Source organism: the organism of the source record quoted next, unplaced genomic scaffold (genome assembly GCF_019419815.1).
Source record: "Pyrus x bretschneideri cultivar Hongxiangsu unplaced genomic scaffold, Pyrus_bretschneideri_v1 Contig13, whole genome shotgun sequence".
Lineage (NCBI taxonomy): Eukaryota > Viridiplantae > Streptophyta > Magnoliopsida > Rosales > Rosaceae > Pyrus > Pyrus x bretschneideri.
Genome location: NW_025999424.1, coordinates 2,462,345 through 2,480,569, shown reverse-complemented (window position 1 = coordinate 2,480,569; position 18,225 = coordinate 2,462,345). Strand labels below are relative to the sequence as shown.

The window sequence follows — 18,225 nt, the reverse complement described above, 5'->3', positions numbered from 1 at the left end:
TAAAAATTAAAAATAAAATCTATAAATGAGGTTTAAGCAGGAGGAAGAACAAGAAATAATCAAAGAGATAATTATGAAGAAATTCGATTTTTATAATAAATCCTATCATTGAATAGATAATTATTGATAATAAATAATTCAATTTAAGGAATTGAACCTATTTTAATAAATTGGAGTATTCCTACTATTAGTTAAAAAAATTGGACTTATATCAAGTTTTTCCTATAAAATAAAAAAACAGTAAACATGAACTTAATTGATTGGAAATGTATGAATTGACAGTTGAAGCCACTACCACCTAGAATGCTGGATAGAGGGAGAAGCTCCCAACCATAGGAAAAGAAACTCCTAAAAGCATATATCATGAAATCATTGATGCCCCCAAATCGGATCATTATTTAATTGAATCATATGGTATGCAAGACATTGTGCCTTCAGGGATCATTAGTTGATTGAATCTTATATAGAGCACAGCACTGGAAAGAAAAGATCATTGTTTAACAACATGTACATACACATACACGTATATATTTGTTCAATAATATTCTGGCCTAGAAAAATTGAAGTCAAATCAATTAAACTAAGAGAAAAAAGGCTAATTTGCTGCTATCTCCAAACAATAGATTGCTTGAATATTTGGCAAAAGATAAAAACACCAGTTGCAGGCTTACGATGATTACTAACTTCTAATTAATACTGCAATCACATGTTAAATGACTAAACTTGCGGTGAACCTTGTGAACAGAAGATCTCCAATTAGCTCTTCGTCCTTCTGCCTTCATCTGGACAAATATACCCTTCTCAGAGGAAATCATGTGCTTGAATCCTTCACTACCTAGCCAATGATCAAAACCCCCGCCAACCAGGCCATGCGTTTCTCCATTGCCCGTGTAGAAGTGGACATCGCAGGTGGCCGGATCTAGCTAGAAGGAGAGGAAAAACCAATGTGCATTTGGATCTTGGAAAAACATTAGCTATGTACTTTTGCCTTTTCTTTTATTTTTCGGCACAATTTACGGACACATACTTTCTATCTTTTCGATCCCTAGCATGTATATAAGCATTTACCATGGTCCATTGATCCAAATAAGGTTTGATCCAAGAAGATTGGTTTAGTTCTTAAACAAAATCTTAGAGTAAAGTAATATACGCATGACGCCAAAACTCAAAACAGACAACAAAATACAGAAAAAAGGGTAAAATAATACTACTTCACCTGATCTTTCTCCAAGCATGCAAAAAAATTAAAGATGGGTTTCTTTTCTGTGTAATCAAAACGCGAGAGGCTTCAGTCCAGGAGAGATGAAGCTCGCTACCCCGAATTGGCTAGCTATATATAGCTTGCAACCGCAGCTACTACCAATGTACATGGCATTCGGAGCCATCTCACCTACTACCGAGTCCCCGCGCATTCCGATCTCGCTTTTAGAACTGTTTTTCGATCCACTGGCTAGATTTCTTCTCCAAAATCCTCATGATGCAGCTTTATATTTAGGCATGAAAGAGCCAGTATAGTATTTCTTCATTTTCCTTTTTTCTTTTAACAAAACGGTACTAGGACAGTAATACTATAATTAATCAATTATATTGGCTAGCTAGCTATATGGGATCATAAGGTACAAACATATAAACTCCAAATTTCTCTCTCAGAAAAAATATTAAGCCTTATGGTCATGGATAATTAAGGGACACAAGCTATTACACATATATTTAGTACAGCTGCAGCTTTATCAAAATTACTGTCCTAATCTCTTGATGTAATCTGAATGATTGATGAAACTTGATTAGTCCAAGTACTGCAATATATATGAGATCATCATGCAAATCCATCATCTAATCATACGAATTCATTTTATTTACAGCTCCAGATAGAATGATCTTTTTTTAATCCACGTTTTAGTGCGGTTAGATCATCAGATTATCATAATCACGATATGCCTATTTTAATTAACAGTGTAAGGTACCTACAGTAGATGCCTAGCTAAAACAATCATATCTTGACAAAGTCAAGCTTAATTAGTAACTGATAGTATATTATACATGCAGATAATTAATCTACAACCATAAAATAAAAATCATGTTGGAATAAAAAAAAACCCAAAATGTCGTAGAGAAAGATCAAGGTCGTAGAAGTTGTGTAGAGCTTTTTGGTCACGGGAGAGATGGCAACAATTGCTTGTAGTTGTAGCACAATTAGTGCCATCCCTCCTGCGAACATAAATCTCCCAACCAATCTTAATTCATCATTTCTCTAGAGATACCTCTCTCCATCTTTCCCTTCCTCTCAATGAATTTAGAGAATGCTGCATTTTTCTTTAATTAAATAAATAAATTACTATATCTGGATAAAGAAATAAAAGGTTCCATGTCGCAGGAGGATGGAACATGCTACTAGTTAGAGCGCAGCTCGTGCCATCTCTCATGCGACATGAATCCGTCAAACCTCTTTTATATCTTCTTTGTTATTCAATGTGTTAATAATGGTTTCAAGACCTTAGATAACCCCATATTTATAGCCATGCATGTTTCTCTATGTACTGGGAAAATGTTAGGTTTTTTCACAATATAAGGAAATTAAATATACATTACCTCGAAGTTTGCTTTTAATTTGCAAGGAAATTGCCTGTGATTACATAAAGTTAGATAAATTGGCATATTCTAATGAACTTAATTAATCATTCTTCAAAATTAAATATGTTATTTAAAGTTTGGAACACTGGCCTAACCACACACACGTTACAGGGTTCATTTTTCCATTGGCCAGTCAGAAGAAAAGGAAAGAGACGTTAGACTCATGTTTTCTTTTCCAATATTCGTCGTATATTAGAACTAATCCCAGAATATAACTCGTAGTGTATAACTACAATAAAATGCATGGTTCTTACCGATGAAATTTTCAACGAAGAAATTATCAACTTCTCGTAAAAAGTGAGGCAATATTGATCCAAAGGCATTTCGTATGCTTCAGTAAAAGTGTCTTGAAATGTTGATGGCCTGATGGGGGAGAACGAACTGCTGGAAAGATGGACATTTTGAAAGAGGAAATCTAAAGAAAACTTGTTTGATTCTGTGCAACTTTTGGATCTAAATATAGCTGTTTGTTTCACACATCTATATAATAAAATTGCCGATTTTCGAACTTGTTTTGCACGTCATATTATATTTAGGGTTTCTTTTTCCTTGACTGCCATCGTTTGGATTATTGGATATATTTCATTGGGTTATGCTAATGCCTTGAAGCCCATGACCCTATCGGCTTTGGAGCCATCCATACCTTCCCCACCCCAGGGGAAAAATCTTTCTTTTTATTTTTACCTAAACTTTTATAATTTTGTAAGTACTTATTTAATAAATGTAACTCTTCAAGTCATGTGGTGTGACCCCTCCAGTGATGCATTATATATTCCATTATCACAAGCACAAAAACCACCATTCATCACCACAATTAGCACATATTTCACGATTAAATGAACGTCCATTTAGCTAAACAGGTACCCATTGGTCATCCCTACTGGCATCCACCAAAAGATTTCAAACTAGTTTTGTTGCCTCTAAGAAATTTTAATTTTGGTTATCTTGTAGGTTCTGAATTCTAGATCTAGCATACTCTTACCCATCACTCTACATCTAGCTACCCTCACCGTCGGCTAACCTTATTGCCTCTGAAAAATTATTAACTCCAAAAAGAAAAGAAAATTAATTAGACCAAAAAACATTTGTATTTCTCTTTTCATGTTAAGATTGGTTCTCTCTTATTGATGGAAAGGAATTAAGAACACTACAAGTACGTACGTATTTTATACACACACACACACTGAACGAAGTCATGAAAACATATGGAATTACTAAATGAAGGAGGTGAGGAACATTTGTAGTCTCTCTTTCTAAAGTTATACATTTTGAATCAGTTTTTTGTCCAATGGGAAAGCATGAACAACTAGTAAGATTCCTAGCAAGATCGTCATGCATGCACTGCGAATTCATGGCAGTTTCCTTAAAGTAATAGCGTAGGAAAAACGGCCGACTAGCTAGCCAGCCCTGCTCCCTGCTTATAAATATATCGCAAGGGTCCTTCTCTTGTGAAGCCATGAGGAGACACTGAAGAGAGATCAAACACCATTACCGAAGAAGAGTTATATTAAAGACGTTAGAGGAGATACCTGTCGCAGGAGAGATGACAAAAGTTGCTATATATTGTTTATAACAATTAGATAATTAATTGGGATATATCAAAACGCAACTTATATCACTCTCCTGTTACAGATGCCCCCTCCAACCTCTTTCTGAAGCTGCATGCATGTGTATTGATCTGTCTGATAAACAAGAGGAGGGGGAAGGCCAATTAGTGAAGAAGTGGTAAACCAACTCTCTATCATTATTTGTTAATTGTTTTAAACATACATGAAACCCTTTCTTTCTTTATGCATATGTACTAATTTCTTTATTCAATTAAAGAAAAATGCAGCATTTTTCAAATTCATTGAGAGGAAGAAAGGCATGTCTAGAGAACAGATGAATTAAGAAAGGTTGGGAGATTTATGCTCACAAGAGAGATGGCACTAATTGTGCTGCAACTGCATGCAATTGTTGCCATCTCTCCTGCGACCAAAAAGCTCTACACAAGCGCAACAACTTTGATCTTGCTCTGTGACATTTTGGGTTTTTCAATTTTTCCGACATGATTTGTATCTTATGGTTGTTGATTATCTTAATAATATACTATCAATTACTTATGCTTGTCTTTGTGAAGGTATGATTATTTTAATTAGGCATCTACTGTGGATGCCGTACATTGTTAATTAAAATAGGCCCATCTTGATTATGATAATCTGATGTGATAGATCTCTAGCCACACTAAAACGTGGATTAAAAAATAGATCATTCTATTTGGAGCTGTACATATAATAAGTTCGTATTAGATGATGGAATTGGTGGTGATCTCATATATATTGCAGTACTTGGAGTAATTAAGTTTCAAAAATCATTCAGACTACATCAAAAGATGAGGGCAGTAAATATGACATATTACTGATCAACTAATAACAGTAGTTTCGCAGATCGATTTCATCTCACAACTGTTTTGCAATGACAAATTTCATGAATAATTCATCAACTCATATGTATGAGCCTAATATGTATTTAAAAATAAAGCTGTACTAAATATATGTGATATATTTTCCATGACCATGAGGCTTTAATAATTTTTATGAGAGAAATTTGGAGTTTGTACCTTATGAATTACAGTACTAGTACCACTTTACATAAAGAAAAAAGGAAAATGAAGAAATACTATACTGGCTCTTTCATGCCTATATATAAAGCTGCATCATGAGGATTTTGGAGCCAGCAGATTGAAAAACAGTAATAAAAGCGAGATCAAAATATCAAAGCGTAGGGACTTCTGTCGAAGGTGAGATGGTGCCGAATGCCATGTATATTGGTAGCTGCGATTACAAGCTTTATATAGCTAGCCAATTCAGGCCAGCGAGCTTCATCTCTCCTCGACTGAAGCCTCTCACGCTTTGATTCCACGGAAAAGAAACCCATCTTTAATTTCTTCGCAAGATTGGAGAAAGATCAGGTGAAGTAGTATTACTTTACCCTTTTTTCCGTATTTTGACTTCTGTTTTGAGTTTTGGATTCATGCGTATATTACTGTACTGTAAGATTTTGTTTAAGAACTAAACCAATTTTCTTGGATCAAAGGATCATGGTAAGTGCTTATATACATGCTAGAGATCGAAAAGACAGAAACTATATGTGCCCCAAAAAAAAAAACAAGAAAAGGTAATTAAAAAGAAAAAAAGTACCTAGCAAATGTTTTTCCTCTCCTTTTTGCTAGATCCGGCCACCTGCGACGTCCACTTCTACATAGGCAACGGAGAAACGCATGGCCCGGTCGGCGGTGGTGTTGATCATTTGCTTGCTAGTGAAGGACTCAAGTGCATGATTTCTTCTGAGAAGGGTATATTACTTGTCCAGATGAAGGCTGCAAAGGATGAAGAGCTAATTGAAGATCTTCTGTTCACAAGGTTCACCACAAGTTTTGTAATTTAACATGTGATTGCAGTACTAATTAGGACTTAAAAATCATCTAAGCCTGCAGCTAGTGTTTTTCTATTATCTTTTGCTAAATATTCAAGCCAGCTATTGTTTGGAGATGGCTGCAAAGCCTATTTTCCCTTAGTTTAATTATGGTTTGACTTTAATTATTATGGCCCAGAATAGTATTGAACTTATGGGAAGGGATTCTCTTTGGATCTCTTTCTACCAAATCCACCTAGTTTGGAATCCGGGCCGTTGAAATTTGATCCAACGGCTACAAACAAGGAGCTCCTTTAAAAGTTATAATAACTGTAGCCGATCCTGGACTAGGTGGATATTTGGTGGAAAGGGATCCAGAGAGGATCCCTTTCCTGAACTTAGGCCATTTCCAATGGAGAGGGGTAAATGTTCAAAAGCCAAAAATTGACATGATTTATCCAAAAATTCATTTCCAACCGATGACTGTAATTTATCCAAAAAATGACATGATTTATCCAAAAATTCATTTCCAATTGAGAGAGAGAGAGAGAGAGAGAGAGAGAATGATTCAGATGTATGGGAATTGTATGTTTATCTCTTGACCTTGTACGTTTATTTATACTAATCACTAGCCTCTTCGCACGCACTCACACGCATGTGAGAGGCATTTTTTCATCACGGATGCTACGCGCCCCTAAAATAGGTTGCTTTAGTTGTTTTCTTATTTGCCTATCCAAAGTTTTTTTTATTTTGGATGACTAACTCATTTTTCCGATGAACTTGTGAGATGCCAACACCCATCATTCCTCCTATTTTTTTAATAGATACCTTCAACGTGTGTTTTTTTTTTTCCTTTTGATTAGAAGTAGTAAGCACTTACTCTGGAACCAAGAAATATGTTACCATAAAAGAACCAAAAGCATCTAGCCTTTTTACACGCGCTCTTATGTGTGTGAAATGCTATTATGGTCGCTACGTGCTCCTAAATTATATATGTTAAATTGACATATTCTATTCAGAAAGCCTTTTTTATTATCCTTGAAGGACATGCGCTATGTATCATTTTCTACCATTGATTAGAACTCTACTTTAATAACTTAAATTTCCTTTCTTTTCCCGTATTTTGGTCACAAATAGTTCACAACAATCACACAATTTTCTCAAAATCTTAGCACAACCGGATTTCAACTCAAGGTTTACCTTAGGATTAGACTTAGAAATACAATATATATTAATAGAATTTATTTTAATATTGTGTTGGACAACGTTGAATGAGAAGTTACTTTGCAGTATTTTTTACTCTTATGCAATAATACATTAGTAAATAAGGGTTTAATAGTAGTACATTTTAAATAAAATAAAAATCATATATACACTTGTATTACATTTAATCCAAACCAAGAAAAAAAGAAAATTTACTCTATGTTTGATAGAATAAAAAAGCATGCATCTATAAGCATGTACTATTGTATGATTTTGTCTTGAGGGTCTAATTTATGAATCTTTGAAAGACATTTCATAACAATAATATGATCTCCACCAGCCACCAATACCATTATTAGAACTTAGAAGCAACTTATCCTGCATCTGCTTAATATACCCAACCGGGATTTGATTCATAAGAAAAAGGAAACTCCATGCTACTTATTCTCTTTTCGTATTTTGGTAGATAAAATTCCATGCTACTTATTCTTTTATATATATATATATATATATATATATGTTGATTTTGGTGGTTCATAAGAAAATGAAACTCCATGCTACTTACCCTTACAATATTCTTTTCAAATTTGCACCTCACTATTGAAACTTTTTATAAAGAGAGATGATTAAGTGGGATAATGTGGAAAGAAAATGATGAAATTTATCATGACGAAGAAAGATGCAATAATAAGTATAACTTTAACATTGTTATTGATGTTTGATAAAAGAACTGAAAAGCTTAAATAAATAAATAAAAAGGATATATATGCATGCGTGTGTACGGTACAGGAATAAAGAAACATTGATCGTCTTTTACCTTGGTAGTGACTAATTTTGCAGTCATATTCTTGTGTGTGCAATGCAGTAAAAGTAAGCACCCACCTTTTTTCTTTCCTGCAAGAAGAAATGGATAAATATAAATAACTATTAACAATAGTCCAGATAAAAGGGAAGATTTAAAATGCATAAATTCAAACTATATAACTTAATTAAGATGAGAGGAGAATTGAAAGCAACTCAATGAAAATTACAGAACAATCTAACTAAAAGTACGATAGCCTTGAGTAACAGAGGCAATTTAGCACCCAAATAAAATTGGTAGATTAACGAATATGAGTTCAAACGCAGAGGAAAGCAACAAAACCAATCAAACAACGAATTACCAATAGAATAAAACGACAAATATGAATATCTTACAAAAATGCAAGCAACAAATTACCAATACTCAAACAAAACCTCACTTCAGTGAAATTCAAATTTGGAGAAGGTTAGAGAAAAAGGACTTGATGGGTTGGATACATGGGTTGGATACAATGAAATTCCCTACAATTTATAGATATCATTCAAAAAATAAGAAACAAAGATGGTTAGGGAGATATTAAGGTGATTACAGGAAACATACATGGTTAGTTGGAAGAGGCAATCTGCAAACACTAATTACCAGTAAATATTTATAGATGGAAAGCCTTTAGATCTGTATTTGTTCTTCGAAACATTGTCAAATTTTTATCTAATGTGCCGCATGGTCTCTGGGTCTGCATCTCCATAGCGAGTCGTTCCACAAAGTCTTTGGTGTAGTCCAAAAACAACACAATCAAAGGTAAAATAAAACGCTAGATAAACCCTGAAAAATCTAAAAACCATTGCAGAGTCAGAGTGATGAGTATTTATGTTCAACAGTAGAAAAGGAATTTCACCACTTGCCTGATTCTGATTACTTGATGAGGTTGCAAAGTGGGGACTTGGACCTTGCTGCTAGATAATAGGCAGGCTGTTCAATGAAAACTCATGAATAAGCTCATCTTTCTCAACCTTTTCGTCGGCTCCATGCAATAGGTTTGTATATATATTTCAAAATCAAAACTCAAGATAGAGGGGAAAAGTAGACAAAAAAATGGATTAACAAAAATAATTATTTCCCAATAATATGAAATCAAACGCCAAGAACACAAAAGAGAAGGGGTAAACAAAGTGAAAAACTGAATATCCGATAGAATGAGATGAGTCAATTTTTGTGTCATGGAGAAAGATATAACCCAAATGTAACTGCTCATAGCAGTATCAAAAAATGACGCTACGTTCATCCTCTCCCTTTGTGAACGGTTTAGCCATTTTAGTTTGGATTATCTCCTTTTTCTATTTGTCTTAATTTCTTTTTGTTGCCATTATCTTTTATCTATCTATCCTCTCCATAACTTCTAACCTTTTAGAGGATAATTATCATGTTTTTAAAAAATTTAATTATCATGTTTTGTTTCAATACGGTTTCTATTAAGTTCCTTTTTACATTTTTGTCCTATTTTTCTTTACTTTTTTCTTTTTCTTTTTCTTTTTATTTTGTTTTCCAATACAGTTTTTGTTGAAATATGGTTTTTTACTAGTCTGTCCTGTTTTTTTTTTAATTTTTTGGGTTTTGATTGTGAAGGAAACAAATGGGCATTTTTGGCATTTTGGAAGGCTTCACCAAACTAGACCTCTCACTTTATATATATATATATATATATATATATAGATGACAGATATTTTTGCCTAATAAGTAACACTAGGCCTAGCTATGAGGATTCGATCTCCAAATCCCATTGGGATTCTTGTTTAAGGTTACACAATCACATTCCTAAATAAACACATTAATTACAATATTCTTTAGTGTACGACTTAAAAAGTAGTCGCATCAGGTCTTCATGATTAGGAGATGGAGGTTGTTGTCGTAAGTTCTCGATATGTACAAATCGTTTCCAACATGAGTCTCGTGGTAGGAGGGCACATATCAAAAGAAAAATCTCACAAAAACCTTTGCTATGGTAGGTAATCTAGTGGACTAAGGATAAAAAAGTGAGTTAATGCAAGATATTAGTGCTTCACATCTTTATGATGATCATTAATTAATGCACATAAAGGTATGATCAACCCAAAGTAAATGCCTCGTCAAAACCTCATCATGATCAGCCAGATTTACCTCTTTGCCATCTTTTAATTTAAAGAAAAACTCTATCGTGAAACTGTAATGAGAAAGAGAATATTTCAGTTGCAATGAAGATTAGCTAAATGCTTATAAATTAAAAAACAGTAAACATAAACTGATAAACTTAACTGATTGGAAATGTATGAATTGACAGTTGAAACCACCACCACCATGTTTTAGGCATCGTTTGGTACGTTGAACTGTATTAACTATTTTAGTTGGACTGACTAATATGTGCATCAGATATTATTGACTAATAAGTGTCACATTAATTTGTATATCGGATAGTATGTTAGATTATAATAATTTTAACTTAATAATTGAAAAAAAAAAATTTAGGAAAAACGAAATAAAAAGACAAAATTAAAAATTAAAAATTAAAAAATAATAAAATAATTAAAAAAAAAGGGAAAAAGAAAAGGAAAAAGAACCCAGATTTCTCTACTCCCTTTCTTCACCATCTTCCTCACTACGCATCAAATCCCATCCTCCCATACAAATCTTACCCTCTTGCCCACTAATTGAAAATGGGTATTATGCAATTAAACAAGGCTTTCAAAAAAATTTGAACTAAAATAAAAAAAATATATTGCGCAGGCAAGGCATGGCTTTCTTTTTTGCTTATGGTTTTTATTCTGTTGTAGAAAATTAGAAAAAAAGCATAGATGAAAGGTGAGAATATGGAAGGAAAAGGAGAAGGATTGCTCTGCACTGGGTAATCTCTTTGAAGTCTCCCCAAACATTCTGGATAATCTTGGCTCGCCAAGATTTGAATGAAAAATATAGAGAGATAGGAGACTAGGGTCTGCGACGATTGGCTTTGGAATGACTTCAAGAATCACTCCGATTGCTGCCATGGTTGGTTGGGTAGAAGGAAATACCTTGGTTGGAGGAAGAAGAATGAGGAACGAAGAGAGAGATGAAGCCGACTAATTATCCTTCATTTTGGCGTGTATTAGTTAGCAGGTGTAGACCGGATAAAATAAGTGAGTCTAGATAATAAGTCAGTCGGCTATTCAATACAAAAATGCACCAAACAATTAGCTTTGTACTATTAGTCTTATCTGATACTTTATCCAGCGTGCCAAATGAAGTCTTAAAGTGCTCTACAGTGGGAGAAGCTCCCAACCCTAGAAAAAGAAACTCCTAAAAGCATATATCAAGAAATCATTTATACCCCACATTGGATCATTATTTAATTGAATCATATGCAATGCAAGAAATTGTGCCTTCAGGGATCATTGGTTGATTGAGTATATGGAGCACAACACTGGAAAGAAAAGATAATGGTTTAACAATACACGCGCGCGGGCACATATATATATATATATATATATATATATATATAAGTTAAATAATATTCTGGGCCAGTACAATTAAAGTCAAATCAATTAAACTTAAGAGAAAATAGGTTAATTTGTTGCTATCTCCAAACATAGCTGGCTTGAATATTTAGCAAAAGATAAAAACACCAGTTGCAGGCTTACGATGATTACTAAGTTCTAACTAATACTGCAATCACATGAAAAATGACTAAACTGCGGTCAACCCTGTGAACAGAAGATCTCCAATTAGCTTTTCATCCTTCAGCCTTCATCTTGACAAATACACCCTTCTCAGAAGAAATCATGTGTTCGAGTCCTTCACTAGCTAGCTAATGATCAACACCCCTGCCGACCAGGCCATGCGTTTCTCCGTTGCCTATGTAGAAGTAGACGTCGCAGGTGGCCGGATCTACTTAGGAGAGGGAAAACAAATGTGCATTACTTTTGGATCTCGGAAAAACATTTGCTAAGTACTCTTTTTTTTTTTTTTTTTTTTTCTTTTTTTTTTTTTGGCCTTTTTCTTGCATTTTTCGGCACATACTTTCTGTCTTTCGATCCCTAGCACATGTGTATAAGCATTTACCATGATCCATTGATCCAAGAAAATAGGTTTAGTTCTGAAACAAAATCTTATAGTACAATAATATACGTATGAAGCCACAACTCAAAACAGACAACAAAATACAGCTAAAAAAAGGGTAAAATAATACTACACCTGATCATAAATACAGCTAAAAAAAGGGTAAAATAATACTACACCTGATCATTCTCCAAGCTTGCAAAGAAATTAAAGATGGGTTTCTTTTCTGTGGAAACAAAGCTTGAGAGGCTTCAACGAGGACAGATGAAGCTCGGTGCCATGAATTGGCTAGCTATATATATACAGCTTGCAACCGAAGCAACCCAATATAAAAGGCAGTCGGCGGCATCTCACCTACGACCGAAGTCCCTACGCTTTGATATTCCGATCTCGCTTTTAGTACTGTTTTTCGATCCGCTGGCTAGATCTCTTCTCCGAAATGCTTATGATGCAGCATTATATAGAGGCATGAAAGAGCCAGTAAAGTATTTCTTCAATTTTCCTTGTTTCTTTTAATAAAGTGGGTACTAATTCTGTCAATACTATAATTCACAAATTATATTAGCTAGCTAGCTATGGGATCATAAGGTCAAAACATATAAACTTCAAATTTCGCTCTCACAAAAAATATTAAAGCCTAATGGTCATGGATAAGGGACACAGAATATATGACACATATATTTAGTACAGCTTTATTTATAAATATATATATCAAAGTTACTGTCCTAATCTCTTGATGTGGTCTGAATGATTGATGAAACTTACTTAGTCCGAGTACTGCAATATATATGAGATCATCATGCAATTCCATCATCTAATTATGCGAATTTATTTTATTTACAGTTCCAAATACCATCTTTTTTAATCCACGTTTTAGTGTAGTTGGATCATCAGATTATCATAATCACGATATGCCTGTTTTAATTAACAATATAAGGTATCTGCAGTAGATGCCTAGCTAAAACAATCATATCTTGATAAAGTCAACCTTAAGTAATTGATAGTATATTATTCAGATAATTAATCTACAACCATAAGATAAAAATCATGTCGTGGAAAATAAAAACCCACAAATGTTGTAGAGAAAGATCAAAGTCGTGAAAGTTGTGTAGACCTTTTGGTCACAAGAGAGATAACAATAATTGCTGACAGATGTAGCACAATTAGTGCCATCTCTCCTGCGAACATAAATCTCCCAACCTATCTTAATTCATCACTTCTTTAGAGATACCTCTCTCCCTTCCTCTCAATGGATTTGGAGAATGCTGCATTTTTCTTCAATAAAATAAAGAAATTACTACATTTGCACAAAGAAATAAAGGGTTCCATGTCGCAGGAGGATGGAACATTCTACTAGCTAGAGCGCAGCTTGCGCCATCTCTCTCATGCGACATGAATCCCTCAACCTCTTTTATATCTTCTTTGTTTCCCCATTCAATGTGTTAATTATGGCTTCAAGACCTTAGATAACCCCCATATTTATAGCCATGAAGCTAGGCCAATGTTCTTTATGGACTCGGAGAATGTTAGGTTTAATTTCTTCACAATATAAGGAAATTACCTATACATTACCACGAAATTTTATTTGTAAGAAGTTTACCTGTGATTACGCAAAGTAATACATAAAGTGCGAGAAATTGGCATATATGCTAATGAATTAATCATTCTTCAAAATTAAAGATGATGTTTAAAGTTTGGAACATTGGCCTAACGACACACATTAGAATCTCACTAGAAATTTACAGGGTTCATTTTTCCATTGGGGGAAGAAAAAGAAAGTACAAGCACAATTTCCTCGACACCTTCGTTACCTCATGATAGATCTCATGGTCAGTCAAAAGAAAAGGAAAGAGATGTTAGACTCTTATTTATTTATTTTAATATGAGAAGTGTTATTGGCACTCCAAAAATCTCATTCTATACTCCTCACAAGTGTATTTTTCTTTCTAAATATAAAAAGTTTGGAGTGTAGATTGAGAATTTTGAAGTTTCAATAACAATTCCCTTTAATATTAGTCGTATATTAATTAGACCTAATCACATAATTTAACTTGTAGAGTATAATTACAACAAATGATTCGCAATGAAATTTTCAATGAAGAAATTATCAAGTTCTTGTAAAAGTGAGACAATTTTGACTCGTAAGTTCGTCTAGCAAACAGCGAGGAAATAGAAGTCATCGTGACAATTTCCTTGTTAAACGTTTATTTAAAAATTATAAAAAGAAAAAATTAATCAAAAAGATTTCAAAAGTAAGAAAAAAAAAAAAAACCCAATCAAAAGAATGTGCAAAGCGCAACCCAACCCGTGTTCAGTTTCAAAAATAGTGCTCGTGATTATTTTCAAAAATATTCAATTTATGCAATAGTGTAGTTCCTGTGTTCAATTTTAGAAATAACCAGTTTAAGAAAAGTGATAGTACTAGTGTTTAGTTTAAGAAATAGTGATAGTTCTCGTGTTAAATTTTTAGAAATAGTGATAGTACCAGTGTTCAATTTAAGTAGTGTTGTACTAGTGTTCACTTTCAGAAATAGACAGCGTTCAGTTTAAAAAATAGTGAGGACGAGAAGAGAGTGTGTGTGATGGACGAGAAATTTTTCATTGTGACTGGAACACGGATGGTACACCATGTGTTTTTATACAAGTGATTGGAAATTTATTTTTCAAGTTATTAAATTTTTAGCATATATATCCCACCATTTATATAGTGACACATGGTGTACCATCCTGTGTTTTGGTCACACTGAAAAATCTCTCGTGATGGACTCATGAGATCTCGCGATTCCGTTTTTTATTACTTTTTAATTTAATTTAATTTTTTATTAAACTTTGTGGTTTTTATTAAAATTTAAGTTCTTCTCGTTAAAGTTAAGTAATTTTTATTAAATAAAGTTATTAGATAGTTTTTTTTGTTAATAAAAAGTTTCAAAAAAACTATTTTCATTAAATGTTCTATATATTAATGGCGCTAATTTATAAGCCAATCACTTTCCTAATTACCTATATCTGTCAAAGATTAATCACATCCTTTTTGGCTCTATTTGAGTTTCCATATATTAATCTTGGGATGTAGTCATCAGCCGGCCATTCATGTATATGATACTCAAACTTTGGAAAGGGTCTCGTGTGGAGAAGCCGGACTGGGGCATGTGAGAGGGAGGTAGGACCAAAGAGTGAGTCAAGGTTAGCAACTTAGAATAACAAATCGTGAGGGTTAAAAAAGTTGGAGTTCCGTCATAAAATTAATTAACAATATGAAAAGTAGCTCAACTTCTTATAAATCCTTACAAGGTTTCTCTTTCCACCGATGTAAGATATTTTTACCTTCACATTTTCATAGAAAATAGGTTAGTCGTTTTTTGAGTGTCTTAGACTCGTATAGAGCCGCACAAACACATATTCCGGTTGTCGGACCGGAGGATTTCTTCAAACTTTGAAGGGAAAATGATAGATACCTCAACCCCTATTTCATGGTGCTTCATTTAGTATGGGCAGTACTAATGTTTGTGCTCAGTGTTCCACATATACGATCCGTAAGCAATCATGCACTCAGCTGGTATAGCATGTCAACATTCCTAAAAAAAAAACTCCCTTTCTTTAACCTGAGAATATATTAACAGAGTAGGACTCTCTTCTCTTATTCTCATTCCCTTCCCTCCCCTCCTCTCATACATTGTTTTTTGTCTTATTATCTCTATAAAAAATCAATATAAGATAAGATATTGACGTGGCTTAACCATGACCGTTCAAATAGGAGAGGAGAGAAGGGGAGAGAGATTAAGAGGGGAGAGAATCCTCCTCCTATATTAACAAATGTAACAACCCGTCCCGATTTTATCGGAACGAAGGAAGTTATTTTCGTGAAATTTGCACCTTAGGCTAGATATTTCTCTTTTAAAATTGTTTTAGATCTTAATAGGTGTGCCCCATGGGCCCACCTTTTGTTTGTTGTTCCCCGAGTCCAAGCCTTTCACCTCTGTCTCTCTCTCTTCTCTCATTCTCCCCAAGCTCTCTCTCTGTCTCATTTCTATCTCTCTCCCTCTCGGTGCTCTTTTCTCCGACAAGAACACACACATACACACACTCATACATATATACACACAACCATCATGAGGACTTCACCATCATCTTCATCCTTTGAGCTTCATATTTCTCTACCTCACCTTCAATATCCATCTCGGCACTACGCACAATCACTATGCACGAGATCTTCGATGAGGTAAGTGCAAAGCACACATAAATCTCTTTAGATCATGCTTATTATTGTGTTTAGGTAGTATTTGAGTTGTGGTATGGTTTAAACACCAAAATAACTCGAGAAAACATTTTCGAAAGCCAATTTTCGGCCAAACCACAGCGAGTTGGCAAGTGTGTAAGGTATCAATTTCATTGAGTACTACATTTTTCCTTTTTAAATCAACCAATTTGGTTGAGCATTGAAGAAGTTACATCAATTTGAATCTTACCCAGTTTCCAGCGACCATCAAGGCTTTCGAGGCGTTTTCCGGCCAAACCACGGCGAGTTAGACGTCGTGCGAGGTACCATTCTCTTCGTCTCGTCGAACACTGCAACACATTCGTTTTTGTCTCACTTGATTTCGTTGAGTTTTGATAAAGTTATAGATGTTTAAAGTTAGCTTAGTTTTTCGACGAAAAACCTCAAATTCCTATGTTCTTCTACGGTTAGCTCCGACGAGCAGCAACTACACCAGGCCTTTGGGCCTTTAGCGCCGGCCCTCTTTACTAACCCAAACTCTTTAGAACTCGGCCCTTAGGCCCATTATCCTTTTAAACCCAACCCAAATCCTTTAATCTATTTATATTTATTTATTTAGTTTTATAAAAACCCAAATGGCTGTTGGGCCAGGCCTTCATCCTAAGGCCCGTTAGGCCCAAACCCAAAACCCTTAGAGTCTTAGGCCTTAGGGCCGTGTAGGAGTAGGCCTTCGGGCCTTTTCATTTAAGCCTAAACCCCAGGGCGTCCAGCCTGTTAACCCCTTGAAGCCCAAACCCAATAACCTTTTTATCTTCATTTATCTTAAAACCCTAAACCCTTTTTCCCTTTTGGGCTGGGCCTTAAGCCCAAAACCCTTTGGACCCAAGCCTAAAGCTCAAGCTAACTCGGATCCAACGTAAGCCTAGACCTGTTGACTTTGACCTGGTCTAACCGTTGACCCGGTCAACGATCAGCGTTGACTTTGACCGATCAATGTTGACTTTGACCGTTGACTTTATGGGTTTCCGTCCGGAACCCCTCCTAGGCTAATTTCAACGTCATAAACCGGTTTTCGATGTCCTTTTTCTAAAAATAAGTCGTTTGAGTAAAGTTTCACTAAGTGTACCCTTTATGTGCTTAGGGGCAATTTATTGTGGCGTTCTGTCTCCGCTAGTTGCGTGGCTCTTCGGCGGCTAAGTATCTGTGAGTGGACCCCTTCTAAAAATGTATGTTTTGATAGTAGAAATGCATACATGAAAAGTATGATTTAATGATTATGTTCTATGAAACGCTTTAAGATAACATGAGGCTAGATTGAATTACTACTATTTTTCCTATAACCCATGTTCTTATAGAATATCTGATGGATGACAATATGATACTTATAACATGTTTTGAACACCACTTTATAGTATAGATGATGGATGACTTTATACTATGAAGTTGCTTTTCAATATATGTATGTTCAATGGTTTTGTACTTACCTAGTAGTCTCTATTCCGCTACGGGATGTAAAGATAGATTCCGGTCCGTCCTGGGCGACGGTTTAGTGTTGGCATAAGGCCTAAAGTGTGTTTCCTCTGGCTATTAGCATAGGGAATGAGAGCCGGCATGGGGCCTGAAGTGTATTTTCCTCTGACTGTCTGCTTAGAGACGGGGATCCGACATGGGCCTGAAGTGTTATTGGACATTCACTAGTGATTATTATATATACAAGTTATGATTTGAGACATTGCAAGGCATGCTAGGTTTCGGAAAACCTATGTTTATCATGATATATATGTTTTCATAAAACCTGGAGATTAGTATGTTGATAACTGTTTTACTATATATATATCAACTTGATCTACTCATGTTTGTTTTGCACCGCCTTCAGGACTTAGAATTGAGGCATACAAGCCCGACGTCAAGGCAC

At 34.7% G+C, this 18,225-nt stretch overlaps 1 long non-coding RNA gene across 1 annotated transcript; it reads right to left on the bottom strand.

The window, feature by feature from the left end:
- Positions 1 to 5,225: 5,225 nt before the first annotated feature.
- LOC125474682 lies at positions 5,226 to 11,270 on the bottom strand. The gene is made up of 3 exons (XR_007256131.1): positions 8,669 to 11,270; positions 8,045 to 8,121; positions 5,226 to 5,989 (listed from the first exon to the last, which is right to left on the bottom strand). It is a non-coding gene; the product is annotated as an uncharacterized LOC125474682 (long non-coding RNA).
- Positions 11,271 to 18,225: the final 6,955 nt, after the last annotated feature.